The sequence below is a fragment of the Amblyomma americanum genome, chromosome 2, assembly GCF_052857255.1.
Source record: "Amblyomma americanum isolate KBUSLIRL-KWMA chromosome 2, ASM5285725v1, whole genome shotgun sequence".
Classification (NCBI taxonomy): domain Eukaryota; kingdom Metazoa; phylum Arthropoda; class Arachnida; order Ixodida; family Ixodidae; genus Amblyomma; species Amblyomma americanum.
Genome location: NC_135498.1, coordinates 153,205,641 through 153,225,751, shown reverse-complemented (window position 1 = coordinate 153,225,751; position 20,111 = coordinate 153,205,641). Strand labels below are relative to the sequence as shown.

The 20,111-nt window shown below is 49.6% G+C and overlaps 1 protein-coding gene across 2 annotated transcripts in view; it reads left to right on the top strand.

The window, feature by feature from the left end:
• The first annotated feature begins 11,686 nt into the window (after positions 1-11,686).
• Positions 11,687-20,111, top strand: part of LOC144121913 (unconventional myosin-XVIIIa-like) — a 260,448-nt gene continuing 252,023 nt past the window's right edge. For both annotated transcript variants that reach the window (XM_077655352.1, XM_077655351.1), the window contains exon 1: positions 11,687-11,924. The gene's annotated coding sequence lies outside the window, so the exon portion shown is untranslated. The remainder of the gene's footprint in view (positions 11,925-20,111) is intronic.

Below are 20,111 nucleotides of genomic sequence, written 5' to 3'. Positions count from 1 at the left end.
CTCTGCGGGCAGATAAATTCCACGCAAATTCCCAATGGCAGCTTTTTTCACACCATTTCGAACGCCCTATGTCCCCTACGTAGACGTCGTAGGCGGTATACGTCACTGGCGGCAAATGTTGCCAAACGAAAGCGTTTCACTTCTGCTTTGGTCATAGAGCTCGCAACAGACGTCTTACTTAGCTGTAAACGCAAGAGTATTAGTGAAGTTCTTCAAATAGTACAGCGCGACAAAATACACATGCAGTAGACAGTGACATGAATTTACTTTTACGGCTAACTTTAAATACACATGTGCGAGAAGTGACTGCGATTCCCTGCGGCGCGCCGTTGCGAACACCGTGGCAACGTCCTTGGAGTTTCTATATATTATCTAAAGGGAAAGCTGGCGCCACCGTCTATGCGAGTTTCTCGAGGAGCCACGAAAGAGCACTTCATCCTCCGTGGGAATGCCGGGAAGACAGCAAGGCGCACTCGGCTTGGCCTCTAAAACATGACTACGACTGCAGAAATACAAATTTTCGCAAATTATATATTGCACGTCAGGGTTGTTTTGCAATCAGTATCATTATCAGTTAAGTGAAGGGCTCGCGAAAGAGCACGTCAGCGACCTAACGGCCTGGTCTTTTCTGACCGGCCGCTATACATCTGTAGCGCTCATTTGTGAGCTAACTGGTTTAAACATGTAGTTATTCATTTTTGTAGGTTATCGGCTTTTGCGGCAGGCAGAATTTTAGTTGAGCACATGCTTGCGGGTGGTTTTTTAGCCTGTAGATATTCCACAAATTTGTGGTAGCAGTAATCGAGTGCTGCTAAAATGGTCAAGCAACTTAAGGAAAATGCAAGGAATGTGAAGCGTCGGTGAATTTGAAGGAAACGCGGTTAGAATCTGTAGAAGAGGCCGAAGGCGCGAATTTTATGTGCAAATGCTGTGTATTAAGTGCATGCCTGGACAGGGCTGATGAAGCGAACACCAAACAAGCGTTACGTATGATTGCTCTAGAAAGAGAGCTACAGGTAGAGAGGGCAGAGAAGAGCAAACTTGAAGAACAGCTTAGAGAATTGTTGGAAGCAAAAATGGCTGACACAGCCATGCGAAGCCGCAATGGCGGACATTCCAGCGCCAGCCACGTGCATAGGGGCTGTACTGGCTTGTACAGCGATAAGGCTGGTTCGGAAAGAAACAGCTACGCAGACGTGGCAGCTAGGAAGTCTGGAGGCGATGGAGAGGAGGGGGACAAGCTAACCACAAGGAATGACGTCATAGTCCCAGACAAGAAACAGCAAAATATTGAAGTTAGGAGGGAGGAAGAGAATACCCTAGTGCTTATCGGTGGTGACTCAAATATAAGGTTGTGCAAAAGGACTATAATGGAGCGTGTAAAGGTTAATAAGCGGGTAGCAGTCGGTGCATTCGTAGCCAGGACAATAGACGCAGTACTGAGAGAGACAAAAGGCGAACTTTCTGAGAATGGTGCAGAGCGCAAATTGGTAGTAGTAGCGGCGGGGCTAAATGATGTCCTTAATGGTGAAGCCGCAAAAGTACTGGAATTATTAGCGGAGGGAGTGGACGATTTAAGGGCGATAGCACAGCAAGTGCAGATCGTGGTGTCCACAGTCCCGGAGGTGTAAGGACGTAACGGAGAAATTGCCAAGGACGTTGCGGCTGTTAATCGACAGATAAGGTGGTTAAGCCACGAGAAAGGCTTTGAAGTGGCAGACATAAACAGGAAAGCGCATTGAGCAGGCTTTGGCAGGGGCTTTACACGAGATGACATCAATTTCACTGGAAGGCTAGGAGCCGAGATCGGCTGGCGCCTGGCAGGCTGGGCAGTAGCTTAGGGGGTCCATTGAGGCTCAGGGCATAGGGGTAGGTAGAAGCAAAGTATAAAGTGTAGCAATGAAGTCTGACGCCAATAAAATGGCGAATAGGAGGTCCAGGAAGTTAACACCAGGGTCAGGTCCATAAACATGCAAGGCAGCAGAAAGAGAGCGAAATAATTAGAAATAGAACAGCACTTAAAGGACAAAGAAGTAGGTGTATACGCACTATGCGAGACACATCTCAGAGATCTAGAAGGTCCACCATTTATTGATGGCTACGTCTGGGAAGGAAGCAACAGAACAACAACGGCGACCGCAGCGGTGGCCAAGTGGTTGAGCATCCGCCTCGCATGCGGGAGGTGCGGGGTTCGATCCCCAGTGCCGCCGGGTACCCACCGGTGATACAATGGGTACAGGCTTTCCCCTGGTCTGGTGCTCGGCTTATTTAGGGTGAAATGCTTGGGAAATGGGTTTTCGACCCCACTTTGAGAATTTGAAAAAATACCTTGTGCCATGGCGCTCTTTGGCCATAGATGCCCTTGCGCCATAAAATCCATCATCATCATCAGAACAACAACGGAGAGGAAGGGAGGAGGGGTAGGTACGCTGATAAATCAAGGAACAAATTGGCAAAGCATAAAGTCAACTGGCAAAGAACATGTCTGGGTATGAGGTACAATTGCCGGTAAAAGGACATGGCTATGAGTAGTTTATGTTATAAGGACAGGGGACAAATGCAGGCAAGAAAACAAGAATCTAGTTAAGTGTCTCAATGACGATATAAAGCAGTTTGGAGAAGGTGCCGATATTATTCTGCTGGGTGACAAGAATGACCACATCGAGGATCTGGATGGATAGACAGATTGTAACGGGAAGTATATGCTAGACTTCTGTGAGCGACACAACCTAGGTATTGCAAATAGAGAAACTAAGTGTTAGGGACAAATGACGTGGGAATCCCGTAACAGGCAAACGACCATTGACTACTGACTTAATGTCGCAGGGGATGTATAACAAGCTCGCAATAATGGAAATAGACGAAGAGGAGAAGTACAGCCTCTGAAGTGATTATTAGTCTACAGTTGGGAGCCCTGCTCAAACGAGAAATGCAGAAAAGCCAAAAAGAGGACGCAAAAATTAAACGACGAACCAATAGCGCTAATAGCAGCCGCCACAGAGAAAGCAATAGGGGAACTCCCCATGCACAAGTGGGGTTATAATCAGAACTATATACTCATTAGTACAAAGATAAAAGAAGTAAAGGAGTAATCCGCTGGAGAGGAAAGAGGAAGCCACAAAGTTGGTGGAATATAGAAGTTAGGGAGGCCAACGAGCAACAACGATTGGCATCACGGGAACACAGAGAAGCAAAGAGGGCACAGTTATGTCAAGTGGAAATAGGCCAAAAATGGGAATCTTATCGACAAAAGAACCAACAAGTACACGTCCTCGTCAGGCTAAAATAAAGCAGTCCTCTGATCGCTGGCTGATTGAAGTTCGCGATGCAGCTAAAGGGGGGTCAAGAAAATTCTCGAACCATATAAGCTGGCCGGGTAAAACAAATCACAGAAAGCGGGAACAGATTCTCTATGTCGAGGGAAAATGTTTAGAGGAAAATGACACTGTGAGCTACATTACGTCAGTTAAAGACCATAGGGTAATCATCCAAATGAGGGAGCAACACAGGACAGCACAATAGAAAACAGCTTAGAACTGTCCAATCTTAACGGGAAAAAGGCGGAAGCAAATATTCCAAAATGCACGTCCGTAGGGATAGGTGAAATTATAATCAAGCTAATTAATGAGCTTTGCACTGGTGGCATGGAAACGCTGATAAAAGCATTGGAGGCAGTCAAAAAATAAGCAAATTCCGCACAGCTGGAAACAGAGTAAAATGAATTTGATTTATGAAGAGAAAGGCGATAAGATGAACACAAAATCCTGCCGACCGATTACGATAACATCAGTTATATACAGGCTGGCGATGCAGGCAGTGAAATTAAAATTGGAGTCATTGGTAGAAAGTAATAGAATACTCGGAGAACTTCAGAACGGGTTCAGAAGGGGTAAGCGCCATCAGCCCGTTTCAGAGGGGATGCTCCTACCTTCCATCCATCGTAGGGGCGCGCTTCCTCGGGGCCGGCCTGGCCGGCCTGCCAGCCTGGATGCCGGCCGCCGGCGTCAGAAAAATGCGCTATAATATTGTTTGTTAACGTTCATAACAAGCGCTGGGACAGATAAAGGTCCAAAAAGCATCATTTCTGAGGATCGTTGGCCAATACCGAATTGCTGGTAGGAGTGAAGACTGCGAGACAAGCAAATTTCATTCCATAGCCGCTTTGGTACTGCTGCTGCCTGCTGCTTTTCGCCTGGCGTCTGCTAGCTCCGTACATTGCTGAAGGCGTCGCGGAAATCGAGCATGTCTTTTACTAAGGGACGGGTGCACAGAAACGGGGCGCCGATTGTATCACCTTTATTTAAGCGCTGGCCAGTCCCGAAACACCCTCAGCTGCGGCATCGATGCGAAACCAGCTAGGCTTAGCGACGACCAGGGCGGCCAGGTAGCAGCGTAGTTCGTCGCCTGGCGTTCCCGCAGGCGGCGTCGTTGCCGAAAGCTTCACTCTTGCACAGGCATGCTGTCGTTGCTCGAATCTAGCAGGCAGCTTTTCTGGTAGTATGGATATTTTGTATTTTCTTGTGCGAACGTGAAGTATGCGCCGAGCACGCCGGCCGGCCAAGCAGCCTGCATCCCGTCTGCCGGCGTCATAAAAATGAGCTAAAACTGTTCTTGGCGTAAATAATAAACCCCGGGATAATAAATATGAAAAATGTATCATTTTGAGGATCGCTGACCACTACTGAGTTGCTGATATAAATAACAACTGTGATACGAGCAACTTTCTTGCCACAACCACCTCGCATCTGCCTCTGGCCCGCCGTTGCTGCCCGCCTCGCCTGGTGCCCGCGAGCTCCGCTGCCAAAGGCATCGCAGAAATTGACCACATTTTTATTTTATTGTGAGATGATGCTCCTGACATTAAAGCGATGTGAAGAGTGGGCCTTTTATTATAGCGCAGACGACTTCGGAAGCGTAACCCGCTGCGTCTTCGATGCGGAACAGGCTATAGGCCTAACGACGACCAGGGCATCTAGGCAGCAGTACAGGCGCGGCCAATACGGAGCACGCGACAGGCGACGCATCAAGGAGAAACTAAAGTCACTGGAAGCAGTGGCTTCAGGAGAAACTTAAAGTTCCTGTATATGCTCCCGCAGCATATACAGGAACACTAGGAGAAAGTGCATCCAAGCGCCACCTATCAACGACAGAAACACTTGGCTCTCAGCGCGCAGCGAGAATATCCGCCACCGAGCCGCACTCTTGGCTTCAACCCTGGCGTTACTTTGCTCGAAAGATGCTGAGCTGTTGCGAGCAATTCCGCCAGGTGATGCCTTCCTCCAAGCGGGCTGAGTTTATCGTCGATGTCGCACGCCGAGCTGTGTTGCGCTACGAAGCGCGCAGCCTTTTCCTTTGCTGCAGGCATGCAGACTATACGTGAAGCAGAGATGCCGATAGGCCTGCGGCACAAAAGTGGGTCCGTGCCCCGCGCCTCTCTGAGCGTGCCGGCAAGCGTAGTTCCCGACCATGGAGGAAGGAAAACTTCCTCCATGTTCCCGACGCTCATGCTAGGTAGCGCGCATAAGCAGTTCTCCGTAGGGTGCCTCGATGCCCGCTCGCCTCCGCTCTCAGGGTGAGGACACTGCCCGCGACAACATGTTGGGTCACACTCTCCCGTTCGGCTGCATAGAGAGCAATGCGGCGGCGGGCCGTTCGGAAGACAAAACTGCCACTACCGCGTGAAAATCCGCCAACCTGGTGTTCTAACAAGAAATGGTGGTACCAGAGATATTCCAAACAGTGAATCGGAGTTAGCTAAGCTAAAATATGTCATGTATCGCAGCTCACCTGCTGAGAAATTCGGCGCCTTGCGAACATTAGTTACATTCTCACAGCGGTTGTAACATTTCCAGCGCTATCTGTACACCCGGATACACTACATCTCGATTGCTTTTCCAACAATCAGAATTGCTTATTTAGAGCTGGAGTTTCATAATCGCCAAACTGCCACTCGGGCAGTGCATGAATACATGAAAGCATAAATACATGAAATACATAAAAACATGAAAGCATAACAACTCTCAGAAGACTTTGACATACACTGCTCACTTCGTGTTCCGGGTGTTGTTGAAACAGACCAGTGAACTGTGTAGGAGCCTCACTGTTTAATGGTAGCACAAAATTGACGCACATTATTTTATTTTTCTTGCTTTCAAGAAATGTGTGAAACGGTCACCTTTGTTGAATCTGCTACTACGTGGTTTTTTTTCGTAGTGTACAATTAGCTTGTGCGTGTGTATGATTCACTTTGCACAGGAGCGTGGCAGCCATAACCACTGCTTATTCGCCGTGAAATTTTGACTTCAGTTTTAGGAAGGTTCAAGGCAACGCCAGCTCGTAATGACCAGTCTGTTCACTTCAACAAAACCAAATTAAAAGATATATTTTGTGTGTCGCTACTCCAAGCCTCCGAACTTTTCGCCATCGGAATACGGCGGACATCAAATGCACTGACCATAGGAGTCGACGTTGCGGAGTGAAACACAGCGTGCACGTAAATATCAGAACAGCAAAGAATAATCCATTTATTTACAATATACATGATATTGAATGTACACATTCCGCTCTGCGTTCTAAAACAAAAGGCAACTTGTATTCACTGAGGGCCTGCGCCTGCTACTGTTTTGCTTCCATAGGATCGAGATATATAGCCACTAGATAAGTATAGCCACGAGATAAGTAAAATTCGTCACGCGTGCTTCTGGGCAGGCATGTCCTGGAGCTTACTTTTTTTTTTCTCTTTCTTGATGACAGCGGCGGGGATGAGAGCTTGCCTGCCGCGCGTCTTTCAGCTCTACATGAGACAAATGCCTTCCTCCTGTCCCTTCACCTCTTTCATTTCATTTCTCCATTCTGTCTACTATCCTTTATTTCCGCTGCCCCAGCTGAGGTGCTTCCGTATCGACGGCAGATGCCGGGGCTAACAGAAATTTTTTCCTTCCTTTTTATTATTTTAATAAAATCCCTTACTAATACTAGCCCGTACCAGTACCTAATATGAGAGGTCTACTGCCTTGGCCAGCGACTATGGAGTAAGGCCGCAAGCCAGCGTCTTTTGGCAACTGGAGCAGACAATTCCGCTGAAGCGAGAAAGGCGGCCTGTGTTGCTCCGACTCCCCTTAGTTGAGTTTGGCGGGAATAGTGGCATTGAAATGAAGCCGTAATCTAGAGTTGAATTTTTCAGGTTTCTTTGTGAATCGGTCGCTTTTATTGTTTTCCATCATGATTTGAACAGAAGGAAAAACTAACGTTTTTGTATACTTAGCAGCTGAAATTTGTTGTATGTTGTATTCAAATACAAATTTTACTGAACCAATTATTTTTAATTATTTCCAAGAAAAACCAATAAAAACGACAGATGTCATGCTTAATAATCAGCAAGGTGTCGCATCGTACTATCAATCGATACACGTCTATTCAACACTATTCAGAGGGAAACTCTGACCATGTGCATAATTTTTTTGCGGAACAAGCCTTTAGCAAACGAGAAAATATGAACGTATTGTTTCAGACATGTCCTCAGTTGTCCGCCCCAGAAGAGTGTGGCGACGGATCGTTTGGAAAAGAAATTTCCTATTACTGCTTGGAATCCTTTACATATGGCGGAGTAATAAGACAAAGTCATCTCAGTTAATGTTGGACAAGCGGGTGTTAACCACGCAAAAAATAGTTACGTTCGGCAGATCATCCTCCGCGCTGCTGGCATACCTGAGAAACTTGGGATCTAGTAAACTGTTTTTACGTTAGAACAGCAAATGTAGCATAATCCAACCGCATTCGGCGACCCTGATACTGTAAATTATGACTACGAAAGAGGCGCCAATAACCGCAGGCTCTTTTTCAGTGTAGCGAGTGAGGGGGGAACGCAGCGGCCAGTCATAACTTTTCGATCGGCGTGCATTCGCAGCGACTGCATCATGTAAAAAGCATTCAGAACTGGCAGAACATTGCTGCCACGAGCGAAACAACCATGTGGCGCATTGGGGCAGTGGCGCATCCCTTACCCACTGCACCAATGCGAAAGGAGTGGTGTGAGGACTCCCAGAGACCTATCAACGTTAAGATGAGAATGACCAACTCCGCATATATCGGCAATAACTCAATAACACTGTCGCGTAATGTACCTAAGGGGAAGCTTATTTGTCTCTTCTAATTTATTAACAATATTGTAAGGTACTGTTATGGAAATATTGAAGGTAATGGTCCATTGTTCTGATGCGTGGCAATGTCATTCTTTTCTTTTTTTCCATAGCTTGCATCGAGCAGTTAAGACTGCCATAGAAAGCCAGTGGGAAACGTATTTGACTATACCAAAACGTTAATAGGAAAAAAATGCAAACCTGCCGAAGGGAGACCGGTGGTAATGTTGATTGTTACAGTGAAATCATACAATATACGAAAAAATTGTGCTCATAACCTCTTTCTCTTTGAAAAACGAGTTTGTCCAGAATTGCTGGATATGATAGCTAAACAGTAAAATATTCAGTAGTAGTTAACCAGCCTACCAGTTAGCACGTCTTAGCTGTACTGTTCTGTTACGGCTCACTGCTGACAATGCTAGGCCAAAAAAAGCTGTCTTCTAACTCAAAAAAGCCTATATTTAAAAACTGCAGAATAGCCGGCTTAGGTGGAACACTCATCACCATCGCTTCACGTCGTTGTGCTCGGCGCGCGGCTCGTTGTTCTCCGTGTAAGAAAAAAAATCGTTTGGCTGAGCATTGGTTCACGGTATTTAAGATGAGGAATATGGGTGAGATTTGTAAATTTTAATACAATCTGTACCACTTCGTGAAAATACACTTTTTCTTTACGAGCGGTTTTGAAGTTTCCTGCAATGTGTGGTGCAACGGTTGGTGGAGACTTCTACCAGTGGAACCCTTCTTTTGTTTTTTTTTAAATACGTGTTAACAAGAACAGTGTATTCGCAGCTGTCGTGCACGTTAGCAATACAAAATATGAACACAGCCTTCAGATATAACAGTGAGTATCTATACCTGTTGGGTTAATAAATCAGAAAAAAGCACTGAACGAACAGTATTGCCCTCCGGAGGGTAGTAATTAGGCAGAGAGCGGTCAACTTTGTGCATTGTTCACTTGTAGCCGGGCGTAAGCAAGGATACTGGCAAGCTCTTCCAGATGTTGAAGGATGTGGTAGTGAAACGCGGCTAAAGAAAAGTTGTAACCTGCATGCATGGATTAGAACTTTTGTGTGCGTGCGTTACTGCGTCGTATATTCACATCTATTCTTACATTTCAGTGCTGTTTTTGTATTTTTTCAATATATGTGAGCAATTATTTTATTTTTTTCTTACAGTTTCGTTGTTTAGTGACGTTGAAATCTTAACTTACAATCTATTTTTTTTTCCTTCCTACTTGTTCTTATTATATTTCTGTAAACCCCTTAGTGAATGCTGCGACTGCAAGTAAACAAAGTAGTAAACCAGCGGAGCTGTGCTAGTTAGCGAGCCCAAGTGAATCGAAAAAACGAAATTATAACAAGTTGGAGGAAGCTTGAAATTTGCAGCGACATGAAGGGGCCGCAACCGGCGAAGGACAGGGCTTTTCGGGAGTCGGGCCCTCTTTGAACGGCAGTGGGCGTAACCGGGACGGCGAAGAGGGTGGAGCAGTCTGATGAGCGCGAACAGAGAAGAACTCGACAGAACTCGAGCTGAGCCCATTTTTAATGCGAAAGCATTACTAGTTCAATTACGAGAAAAGCCGGCGGCGTGTGTCTACGTGTACTGGTAGATGGTATAGAAAGCCCGAGCGAGGCTGTGGTTTAGCTCTGGTTAACCCTAGTTGCGAAAGCTTCGTTTCCTCGGCACGTCGTCTACACAGCGTCTGATTCCGACGCTCTCGAGAACTCAAACCGGTCTCTTCCGCAGTTGAAAAGTCACTTCGGGACGTGGCACGACTCCTAGCCACGTCTTCGTTACAACGCTTCTCGAGTCATGCAGCGCGTTCTTCTGGCGTCTCTTCAGCGCGTTGTCTCTTCCTCGCTTCGTTTGTCATTGTTGCGTCTCTCGCGCGGTGGCTACGACGGCTGCGGCAGCAGCGACCACCTGCGCTCCGCGTGACATCACTCGGCTTCGCGCATGCCCAGCTGTGGCAAATCTGTAGTGCGGCTCACGCGAAGCCCGGTTTTGACGAGCCTAGTGAAGCTTTTCGTTTCGAAGTAGGCTGACGTCATCAAGCGGCCGTGTGACGCGAACAGCAGACCGGGCACCACCACGTACTTCAGACAACCCTATACATGTCGTTCGTCTATGTACTACACTCGCCACTGGCTGACGTCCATGTGGAGCCAGTTTTGCCGACAGTACTTGTACGAAAATTGTGACGTAACAGTTTGTCGTACAGCGTTCCGGGTGGTGTCACATAGTGATGTCATATAGCGTTCCGGGTGGTGCATATAGCTTACATGTGCTAGTCCATTTCGAGGTTAGCTTACGACAGGTATTCGAACCGACGACATGTGCACCTTCAGTTGTATGCCTTCTCAGGCTCTCTACCTCTTCCCTCAAGGCGCGGTTGAGCTGTCCACCGAGAAGTGAGGCGGTTACCGCGTCACTCCCTTTCCTGGAAAATAGATTTTCGCATAACAATTGTGATGAAACCGTTCGTCACCAGCGTTCCGGGTGGTTTCATACGCGCGTGTGAGTGAGTGGGTAGTGTCATGCACCCAGGCACAGTAACGCTTTCGCATTCTCACGCGTAACATGTCTCAAATGTCTCTGCCTAATTTTTTTGCTTGGAAGTGAAATATCGAGGAAGAGAGCAGCCTACTAGTCACGCCTTTGCTTCTGAAAGGTTGCCCTTTCTCTCGAATAATCAACTCGACCCGTGGTCTATCCAGTTCATGTAAACGGCGTTCTTAGCGCGCGAAGACATTTCACGGGCACCTTGCTTGTCATGCCAACAGCAGCCAAAGCCCGGCTACCAACAAAGTACGCGAAGCATTTAGGCCCCGCCAAAGATACGTCATCGCGCACAGCGCGGTCCCGCCGTTGGGCGTGGTTCCGTAAACCTCATCGAGTTCCACGCAGCAACGAGCACGGCCGGACGCTCTCTATCACGACGTGTAACCGACTTTCTAGCGCTGCCTATCAGGCGCACAGGCATCCCACTGCCTCCTCCAAAGCGCCTCTATCCGCGAGGAAGTCGCGGCGTCGGCGAGCGTACGATGGCACGTGCTGGGGTCGCCCCGCACGTACGGCACAGATTCCAGAGCCATCCGGAAGTCGTCAAGCAGGAAACCGCTTTGATCGGAAGACTTTTCCTCTTCGAAGAAGCCAAGACGGTGAAGGAGTGAAGCGTGCGGTGCAACTAAGAGAGGGAAGAGGAAAAAGCGAAGTCAATGGGAGCTCGATCGTGGGACGCGCGCAGAATGAACGCGGGAAGCTATGCAGCGCTTCTTGAACGACGCGCAGCTATTTTGCTGATATAGGGGCAGAGAGGAGAGAGAGAACGGGAGAAGTACCGAAAGGGCGGCACAAAACACAGCGCAGCAAAGTTGCGTCGAGCGGCTGAGCGCGAATGGCAAGCTGACCCCGAGACTAAAGAAAGCGAAAACAAGAACAGAAACCGGCCCCGCAAGCGATCGACGCGCCGCACTGCGGATTCTGGCAGCGGCACCGGTGGAACTGGAAAAAGATGTTTCGAGGTCTGGCCGGTAGGGTAAGTTGACGTCGCCCAGCAAAATGGCGGCGCGCGTCTCCCGTGTGTTGGCTCGGCCTGCGATATTTTGAGCGTGTGCGCGTGAACGTCGGCCTGTGCTGCCCGTGAAAGTGTGCCGTTGCGGCGAAGTGGATTTCACGGTGGTGTTCGCCTGTGGATTACTCTCTCTGCAACAACGACAGCCCTGCCTGATTTGACGTCGACCCGTCGCGCGAAGAAAACATGGGAGGCGGCCGCCGGCGGTCACGGTGGGTGTGGATTCGAGTCGCAAAGCCAAGCGGCCTCTACCGCGCGAGTTCACCGCATGTCATTCACCGCCTCGGCCGCGGTGTTTATTGCTGCTGCGCGGGGGCAATCGTTGCCGTTGTAAACACCGGAGCATTGCTCATCTCTTCTCTGGGGAGCGTCTTTGTCAGCGGTGTTTGTTTTTTCTTTCCTTTAGCGCCCAACTCTGTGCCCGACAGAAAATGCCACGGCAGTCGGTGGACGTTACCGACTCTTGCCCCTTTCATTTTCGACCGACTGTGGCGGCTTTCTTCGGCTGGAATGCGGCCGAGCGCATTTCTCACGGCAAAGCATGGGCTTCGCATAGGCAGGCGCACTCACTTGTTTACCTTAATCGACGGCCGTGACATGCGGGTCGAAAGCGGCGAATTTGAAGCTGCTGCGCGCATTTGTGCCCGATATCCAGTTGGCCGTGGTGTCGACGGGTGCGGGACGGAGGGAGGTTTTCCGCTTCTTTTACTTTTCCGGGCGTGCGCGAGCCGATAACATGCCTATCGACGTCCGCTTGCTGCGGCGTTCTCTTTTCCTTCGATTAGACCTTCGAGCTAAGCGGTTACGCGCTCGAGTTCAGGCGGACTCGTAATGACTGCCCTCGGGTGCTTTCGCTGCAAGTCGCTGCCGCGCCAACACGCTCGGGTGTCACCTCAAAAGCCGTTGCCGTTGGCGCCCTGCCCGGTGCACGAGCTTTAGCTATTGAATCGCATTATTTCGAGTCAATCGCGTTTCGCGCACTGAACCCGGAAGCGAGCCTTGCAGCGCCGTGTTCGCGCGTGTTTGGTCGGGTGGTGATAGTTACGGCAACAGTACGCCGCTCAATGGGGCATTGCGGAACGGTGCGACTGGGCGAGGCCGTTGCGGCTGTTAACGTCGTGTTTGTCTGAGTCGCACGCTTGTCAAGGTATGTGAACCGTCGTTCCGTGCCGTTGACAGGCCGCGAAGTCGTGCGTGAGCGCCACTGTGCGCTGGTGCTGTTCGTACGACCCTGTCCCGCACAAACTTGCCCCGTGCCGTAGATGACCACGTCGAGGAAATGTCGGCTGTTACGCAAGTCGGCCTGCGAGGATGTCTGGCCGGATTCACGGAAGGGGCGCTCGGCTGCTCGCAGGAGGAAGCGGCCGTCGTCGCTCGGAATGCGCGCGTGCTTTGACCGCGCCTGTGTGGGCGCCCGGCTGTCAGCGGCGGCTGTAGTACGCCGGAGAGCTGCTGTCTTCGGAGCGCGTTCTCCGAGCAAACGGGTTCCTCCCCGGCCGCTGTGCGCGCCCGCTGGCCTTTTGAATGCCACTCTTTGGTTGTCATGTTCTCGCCGGCGGGTAAGCGCGGCTGACGTCTGTGACGCGCTCGAGCGAGCGTCGTGCGAATTATCGTGCGGCCGATCGAACGACTTCGTTTTGCTGGCGGAACCAGCTCTGGGCTCTGCGTCTCCTTCTGGTCGATATACCTTGCACCGTTGCAGTGCGCGTGGCGTGGAACGAAAGATAGCAAGGAAAAGGCCGCCTTCATTTCGGATACAGCGCGCAGCTGCTGGTCTCGCCGGCGGTAACGAGGAAGCCTGCTGCCCAGATCGCCGGGGCACTGCTCATGACGGAGTAGTCACGATGCAATGTGTTTTGTAGCCATCGCAGCGAGTCACGGGGCTGCAGCTGTGGTCCAAGTGCAGCGTCCCTAGTGCGGGGCCTCGCTCGAGAGGTAAACAGGTCAATTCTGTAGGCGGCCAAATTTAACTCGTGCATGCCCCCGTGGAAGGCGGTCTGACCGGAGCGCCTGTAATTAGCGGTCTGCGTCACACGCGTTGTGTGCAAAAGTGGCCTTGTCAAGAAACGAGTCAAAAAGAAAATGACCAGGAAAAGACTGACAGAGTAACGGCAGCGCCACTGCAGCAGCAAAAACCGCAGTGGAGTTCTAATTTTTGCCGTCACTGTGGTACCTCGTTTACGTTGCGGAAGGCTGCAAATTTTTATTGGAAAAGAAATGAGCCGGTTATCTTCTTCACGGTGCCACGCTTAAGGCATGGTGCGATCCACCAAGGCAATTTTCAGTGCTCAGCGCTGGGTCGACGGCATTCGTAAATTATGCTCTTTGATAGGGGGGTGGTGGAGGGTGCCTCTAGGCTGTACATTTTTTCTGATCTTATTTGTTTAACCAGTTTTTCAAGTTTCTCAGAATACTGCTGAGAAAGTCATGGCTTTGAAATGAACGTTGCATTCAGTTTTACCCTGTCCAAAGTTTTCATCCTGAACTCCTGTCTTTAGCAAAGGAAACACCGTAGCGCAGCTCGCAGCTCTGCTATATTATCTGAGCTTTACCCTGATCCTCGGTGACATGGTTTGCACTCTGAATCGCTCGCGGGGTTCCAAAGTCTGCTTAATGTGCACTCATGTTCAAAAACGGAGGATCCTAAGGAAAATTGGAGGTGACATGATGCGGTAGTGTAATGGGTTAGTCCCCATATATGCAGAAGGTCATTCTCTAATTTACATTCATAAATCCCTGGGAGTCCTTATGCCCCTCCTGGCGCAATGGTGCAGTGGTTAAGGCATGCTGCACTGCCCTGCGATAGCAGGCGCTCCCAGCGGTGGGCGTTGTGCGGCTCAGGTTGCTCCTTCCGAGCGAACAATAATTAATTTAACTGGCACCTGCCAATGTAGGTGGTTTGCTCACTATCCGATGTGAAGGTTTTGATAACGCCGCAAGGTCACGTGACCTAGGCGGTCCACCCGCCTCCACCATGTATTCTGTTTAAGTTGGTGGCCTTCAAATTTCATGCACATCTTCCAGCTTACCAGCATGCAAAAGACAGGTACAGCTTACACTGAACAAACTAGCGACTTGGGCAGACCAAAATGGATTTAAGTTCTCTCCACATAAAAAAGTTGCTGTCCTTTTCACATTAAATAGAGGCTTGCAGATTGATCCCGTCCTAAATTTCCAGGCATAACTTTTGACAGAAAGCTCACATCCTTGCCCAACATAATCACCCTCAAAAAGAAAGCTATCAATCACTAAATATATTGAGGGTACTTTCATGGAAACACTGGGGGTCCGATAGGTTATGTTTTATATAGATTTACTGCTCCATAGTACGGTCCACTTTGGACTATGGATGCATTGTGTATGGGTCTGCAAGGCCATCATACCTAAAAAAACTGGATCCTGTACAAAACCTGTGTCTGCATCTATCAATTGGTGCATACAGAACATCCCCATAAACTGTCTGTATGTAGAAACAAATGAACCATCTCTCACAAACAGAAGAGCAATGCTTACCTGTGCATATGTTTTGAAATAAGGTCCTTACCAAAACACCTTTTGTTACCCTATGGTTAGCCAGTGCACATCTAGAAGACTGTTCAATAATAAACCACAGTCAATCAGACCACAATCAATCAATTGCGAGCTGGGAATACTAGATGCTCTACCTGAAATTGCCCCGAGAGATGATCCATTGCGGCCATGGTACTGCCTTCCCGCTGCGCGTGACTTCATGCTAACGGAGTTTCGTAAAAAACAGATGAACACTTACTACAAAAGTACTTGGGTTTGAAAGAGAAATATCCAAGCTACATAGAGTTTTAGACGGTGCTCGAAAACAACGCACGTTGGAAGTGCAGTAGCGCAGGAGAAATGGGAAAAATAGTAAGATTGCCAAGTTATGTATTAATCTTTTTGGCCGAATGTTATGCAGTGTGTATGGCTCTGGAGAAAATACTACATAAGTATAACCTGCACCGTTTGCTTGTAGCCTACTAACAGCGCTACAGTCAAGAAATGCAGCTGAGCCCATAGTAGACAGAGTCATACACAACATAGAGAAAGTCACAACACAACGACACATGACAAGGCTCTGCTGTGTCCTGAGCCACGTCGGCAGCTGTACGAGCTCGGAGTGGTAAAATCAAAAATGTGAACATATCTTTTAAAGACTGCATGAAGTTGATACATAAGCTGAAGAACGAATGGCAGAAAGAGGGGGATAATGAACTGAACAACAAACTACATTTCATAAAGCCCGCCATGGGGTAATACAAATCATGCAGACACCAGGACATTTCAGTGAAGCAATTTTATGTCGCCTTTGCATAGGACACACACCTGACTCATAACTACTTACTGACAAAAGAAGACAAACCTGTTTGTGAAATATGTGGAGACGAGCTCACACTAAATCATATTATTTGCATGCTCAAATCTTCAAAAACTAAGATGTACTCTAGTCAGTTTTATAATAAATGCATTCCATTTCATCCAGCACTGCTCCTAAGTGATAATAAATGTTTACACTCCTGTGTTCTAGCTTTCTAAGTGAAGGAGGTTTTCTTCAGGAATAGTTATTCTTTACCCAGTGCTTCACTTGATTTTACATACACCTCAGTTACTTCCTCACTCCTGAGAAGCAGGCTGAGGTCTTTGATTGGTTGGGAGCTTCGTGATTCTTGCCCAGTCAAGGATGGTCACAGAGGTTACCTGACCATGTTCAAAGCTTTTACTAGTGGCCATTTTTGAAACGTTGTTCCTTCATCATCGCTAGGCACTAAAAGTAACATTTTAGGCCTCTACACCACCGATAAGTTTTCACGTCTTTATGAATTTCAGCAGAAAATTTCTCCTGTACTCTCTGCTTGGCACATGATGGCCTTAGCTGCCTATGTGGCATTCTGCTTCGCATGTCGAAGTCTTCAATCATGCTGTGCAGTTCTACCCCCGGGCCCTGAGTTTATTAGCTAAACGATGTCATCAGCAAATCAGAGATAACTAAGGCATTGGCCATAAATATGTTCCCAGCTGATCCCAATCCAATATCGAAGGGATTCTCAGTCGAGGCAGGTGGGCTTCAAATGCAGGTGAGCATGTAACCGTTGTTTCGGGCGTTCAGGTTTTTGGTGCCATCTGTATCCCATCGTCATCATTTGGCTTCAAACAGGGTTGTTTTGGAGGCTTCATCTGCGGGCGCGTGCATAAGTGTCGCTTTTATGCGTTGCATATTGCAATCACTCAGTTCAGCCCTTGGGCGCGGCCGGGCAGCCACCATTGACCTTTAGCGCAACCACGTGACGTGACGTCACGACAGCCGGAGGAAAAGCTGGGCCCCAACTCGCGCGGTCGCGCGCGGCCGCAGCCACCACCTTACTCCCGCTCCTCCCGCTAGGGGCGCTGCGCCGGCGCGTGACGTCACGGAGGAAAAGCTGGATCCCAACTGGCGCGGCCGCAGCCAACACCTGACTCCCGCTCCTCCCGCTAGGGGCGCTGCGCTATGATTGACGTCACGGCATATGTATAAAAGAGCTGCGCTCCTTCGCCGGGAGTCTTACAGCCAGATGCCGCCCACGGGTAAAGCAGTTCGACAGAGCGCAACTGCATTAGCTTCACCGGCAACCACGTATATAGCCGCTACAGCACTTCTCGCCTCACTACTGGTACTTGCACACAGAATGACCAAGAATTAAAATAGCTAAACCAAGTATTACCGAGTAAATCCAAGTATAACCAAGTATTGCCGAGAAAATCGAGTGCCGCCAAGCAATACCTCGCCCTCAAAAAAAAAAAGACCGCGCAATATGCAACGCATTCTTGGCTTAACCAAGCTAAGCCTGGCCATTTTTTTCTTCGAAACTCGGGCCCTGCATTGTCTCGTTTCTGCTTTCCGCATATTTTTGAGTGTGCGAAGACACTACTGCTGAAGCCGCTTCGGTGGCTGAGTGGTTACGGTGCTCTGGTGATATAGTCCTAAACACGCGGGATCTATCTCGGCCGCGGCAATAACATTTCGATGGAGGCGAATTGCTAGAGGCCTGTGCGCTCTGTGATGTCAGTGCACGGTAACGAACTCCAGGTGGTCGAAATTACCTGGAGCTCTCCACAACGGCGTCCCTCTTGGCCTGAGTCGCTTTGGGACGTTAAACACCCATGAAACAAAACTAAACCACTACTGCTGAAAAGGATAAGAAGGACGATTGTGTTTGATGAAGCCTTCGCGCGTAGCACTCACCTATGCGGAATGAACAACGGCAGGCTTCTTACGGCCTCGGCTTAGAATCCGAACCCGTCGTCGTCCGGCGTGCCGTGTTCTGACACAAGGGTCAGCTTGAGCGCTGCAGGACGACACAGGGTAAGGGAACAGGACGGCGCTTCCTGTTGGCTTTGCCCGTTCGGTGGGGGCTTGGCAAGATTCCTTTTTATTTTTTTTGCTGCCCATTCTGCTGTTTGTCGTAGCTCGTCGCGCGAATTGGCGGTGCGGGCTGGGCACTACTATTTTTCTTTCTTTTCACCACCCAATTTAACGTGTATGTCTATAGCCCCCATTGCGCCTTCGGTGGTGCGGCCCGGGCAATTTTGTTTTTAGTTGTTTTTCTTGTCCATTCTACTCTGTCTTGCCCTGTGTGGTGCCGTGGCGCTTAAAAAGGGCCCGCCATGTCACTCTGAAGCAACAAGCCCTGCGCGAAGCTGTGCAGTGACTCTCCGTCTGCCGTGCCCTTGGCCTCGCCCACGCGGTTTCCGCCCTCGCTGTTGTCGCAGACTGCGGCGACGACGGGGCCGCCGCCGGAACACGGCTCACTCGCTTTGCATCGCCCAACGCTGCGTGCGTGCGTAGCGGCGCATCTTCCCGCCCCGCATCCTACGTGACTTGGTTGCGACTGCGTCGTCCCGCCGGTATACTCTCTCGAGGGAGCAGCGGGGAAGGTGGCTCGGAGGCCTGTGCAGCACCTTTTGCAGTGGTGTCAAGACCTCTCTGTCGGAGGTGGGGTCGTTGCAGTTTTGGTGTGTTCGCGTACGTCGGCATCCCTCTAGACCGAACTTCTCTGTCCGATCGCGAATATTTTCTGGGCTGCATTGAGCCCTGGTCTATGAAGGAAATTAACATTTAGTAGTCAGATGATAGTGGTAGCGAAGGTACTTGTTGGTCATGAGGAAACGAAAGGCGCAGTAGCCTTCGCACTCAGGCTGGCCAAACGAACCAGAAGGGATCAGTAGCGGGTAGGAATGAGGGCAACAGTCTTCCTAGTGGATGAATTTCGACCAAGACGTACTCGTGGGCTCATCGGTGGAGTGCATGGGCCTTCTGGGGGGTTTTTGTGCACCGGCACACTCGGGGTGGGCACCAGGCGGCGTAGCCGCTGAGCGACTGATGCGGCTCGTTATGGAAGGTGCAGCACATTGCGGCAAGACGGAAGGCGGGTGCATTCTGCGGAATGCAAGGTTTTAAGTGTTTGCTCCTTGTGTGCGTTTCTTCCTTACGGGTGCAAAGACGAGCGCGGGGGAAACGGCCTTGTAATGCGTGTGAGCATAATCACGGCTACGGCAGCTGGACTAAAGGTTGTCCAGAGACCGTCCTTCGTATAGTCCTGGCTCGGTAGCCAAGCTCGAGTCAAGCTTCAATTACGCGACCGGCAGGCAAGCGGCAGACTCTGTGTGGATAAGCCCTTTCCTGGCCTGAGTAGCTCCGGCGAGGCTACTCGTTCTTGCTGGTTTAGGTGAAACTTTTATTACACACGAATGGCTTGGGCATCTAACGCGAAAGCAAGATTCCAAGAGAAGGCAAGTGTAGCACAGGGCGGAAAAGTTTTGAAAGTTTATGGGCCCTCCAGCAGGCCCGGGGTGCGCTGGAAACGCACAAGCCTCACGACGCACCACAAGCAGGCCGAAATAGGTGTAGTGCATAGTAGGGCATAACCCCGGGTCGACGCTTGGCCAACGTCACGACGCGTTAAACCGTCGGTTGCCGGCATTTTAATTGTTATTCCTATCCTATCCCAAGGTAACCGCAGCTGACGCAGGTTGGGGCTATAATCGGAGATCGGCGGTATGCAGTCCTTTGACCTGCAGTGGAGCCCGTTCTGCTGGTCGGTGGCGCGGACAGGGCATTATTGTCTTCCTTTTTTTTCTACCCTCGTAGCTTATGTCCTGCAGTAGACGCAGTTCGACTGATTGGGTTCGCTTCCTTCAAGAAGACAGGAACATGTCACAGCACAGCTCAGGACATTGTCTACCCGAGTGGAAACCAGACATGCAGAAGGGAGGCTGCACGCCTTCTTTTAACATTTCTGCAGAACACAGATCTTGTTTTTAAATGGTGACAGCAGGAACGGACTATGGCCTACTGTGATTGAATGTGTGCGTAGATGGTGTCTTCCGGAGTGGACTTCGTTATACTGTGA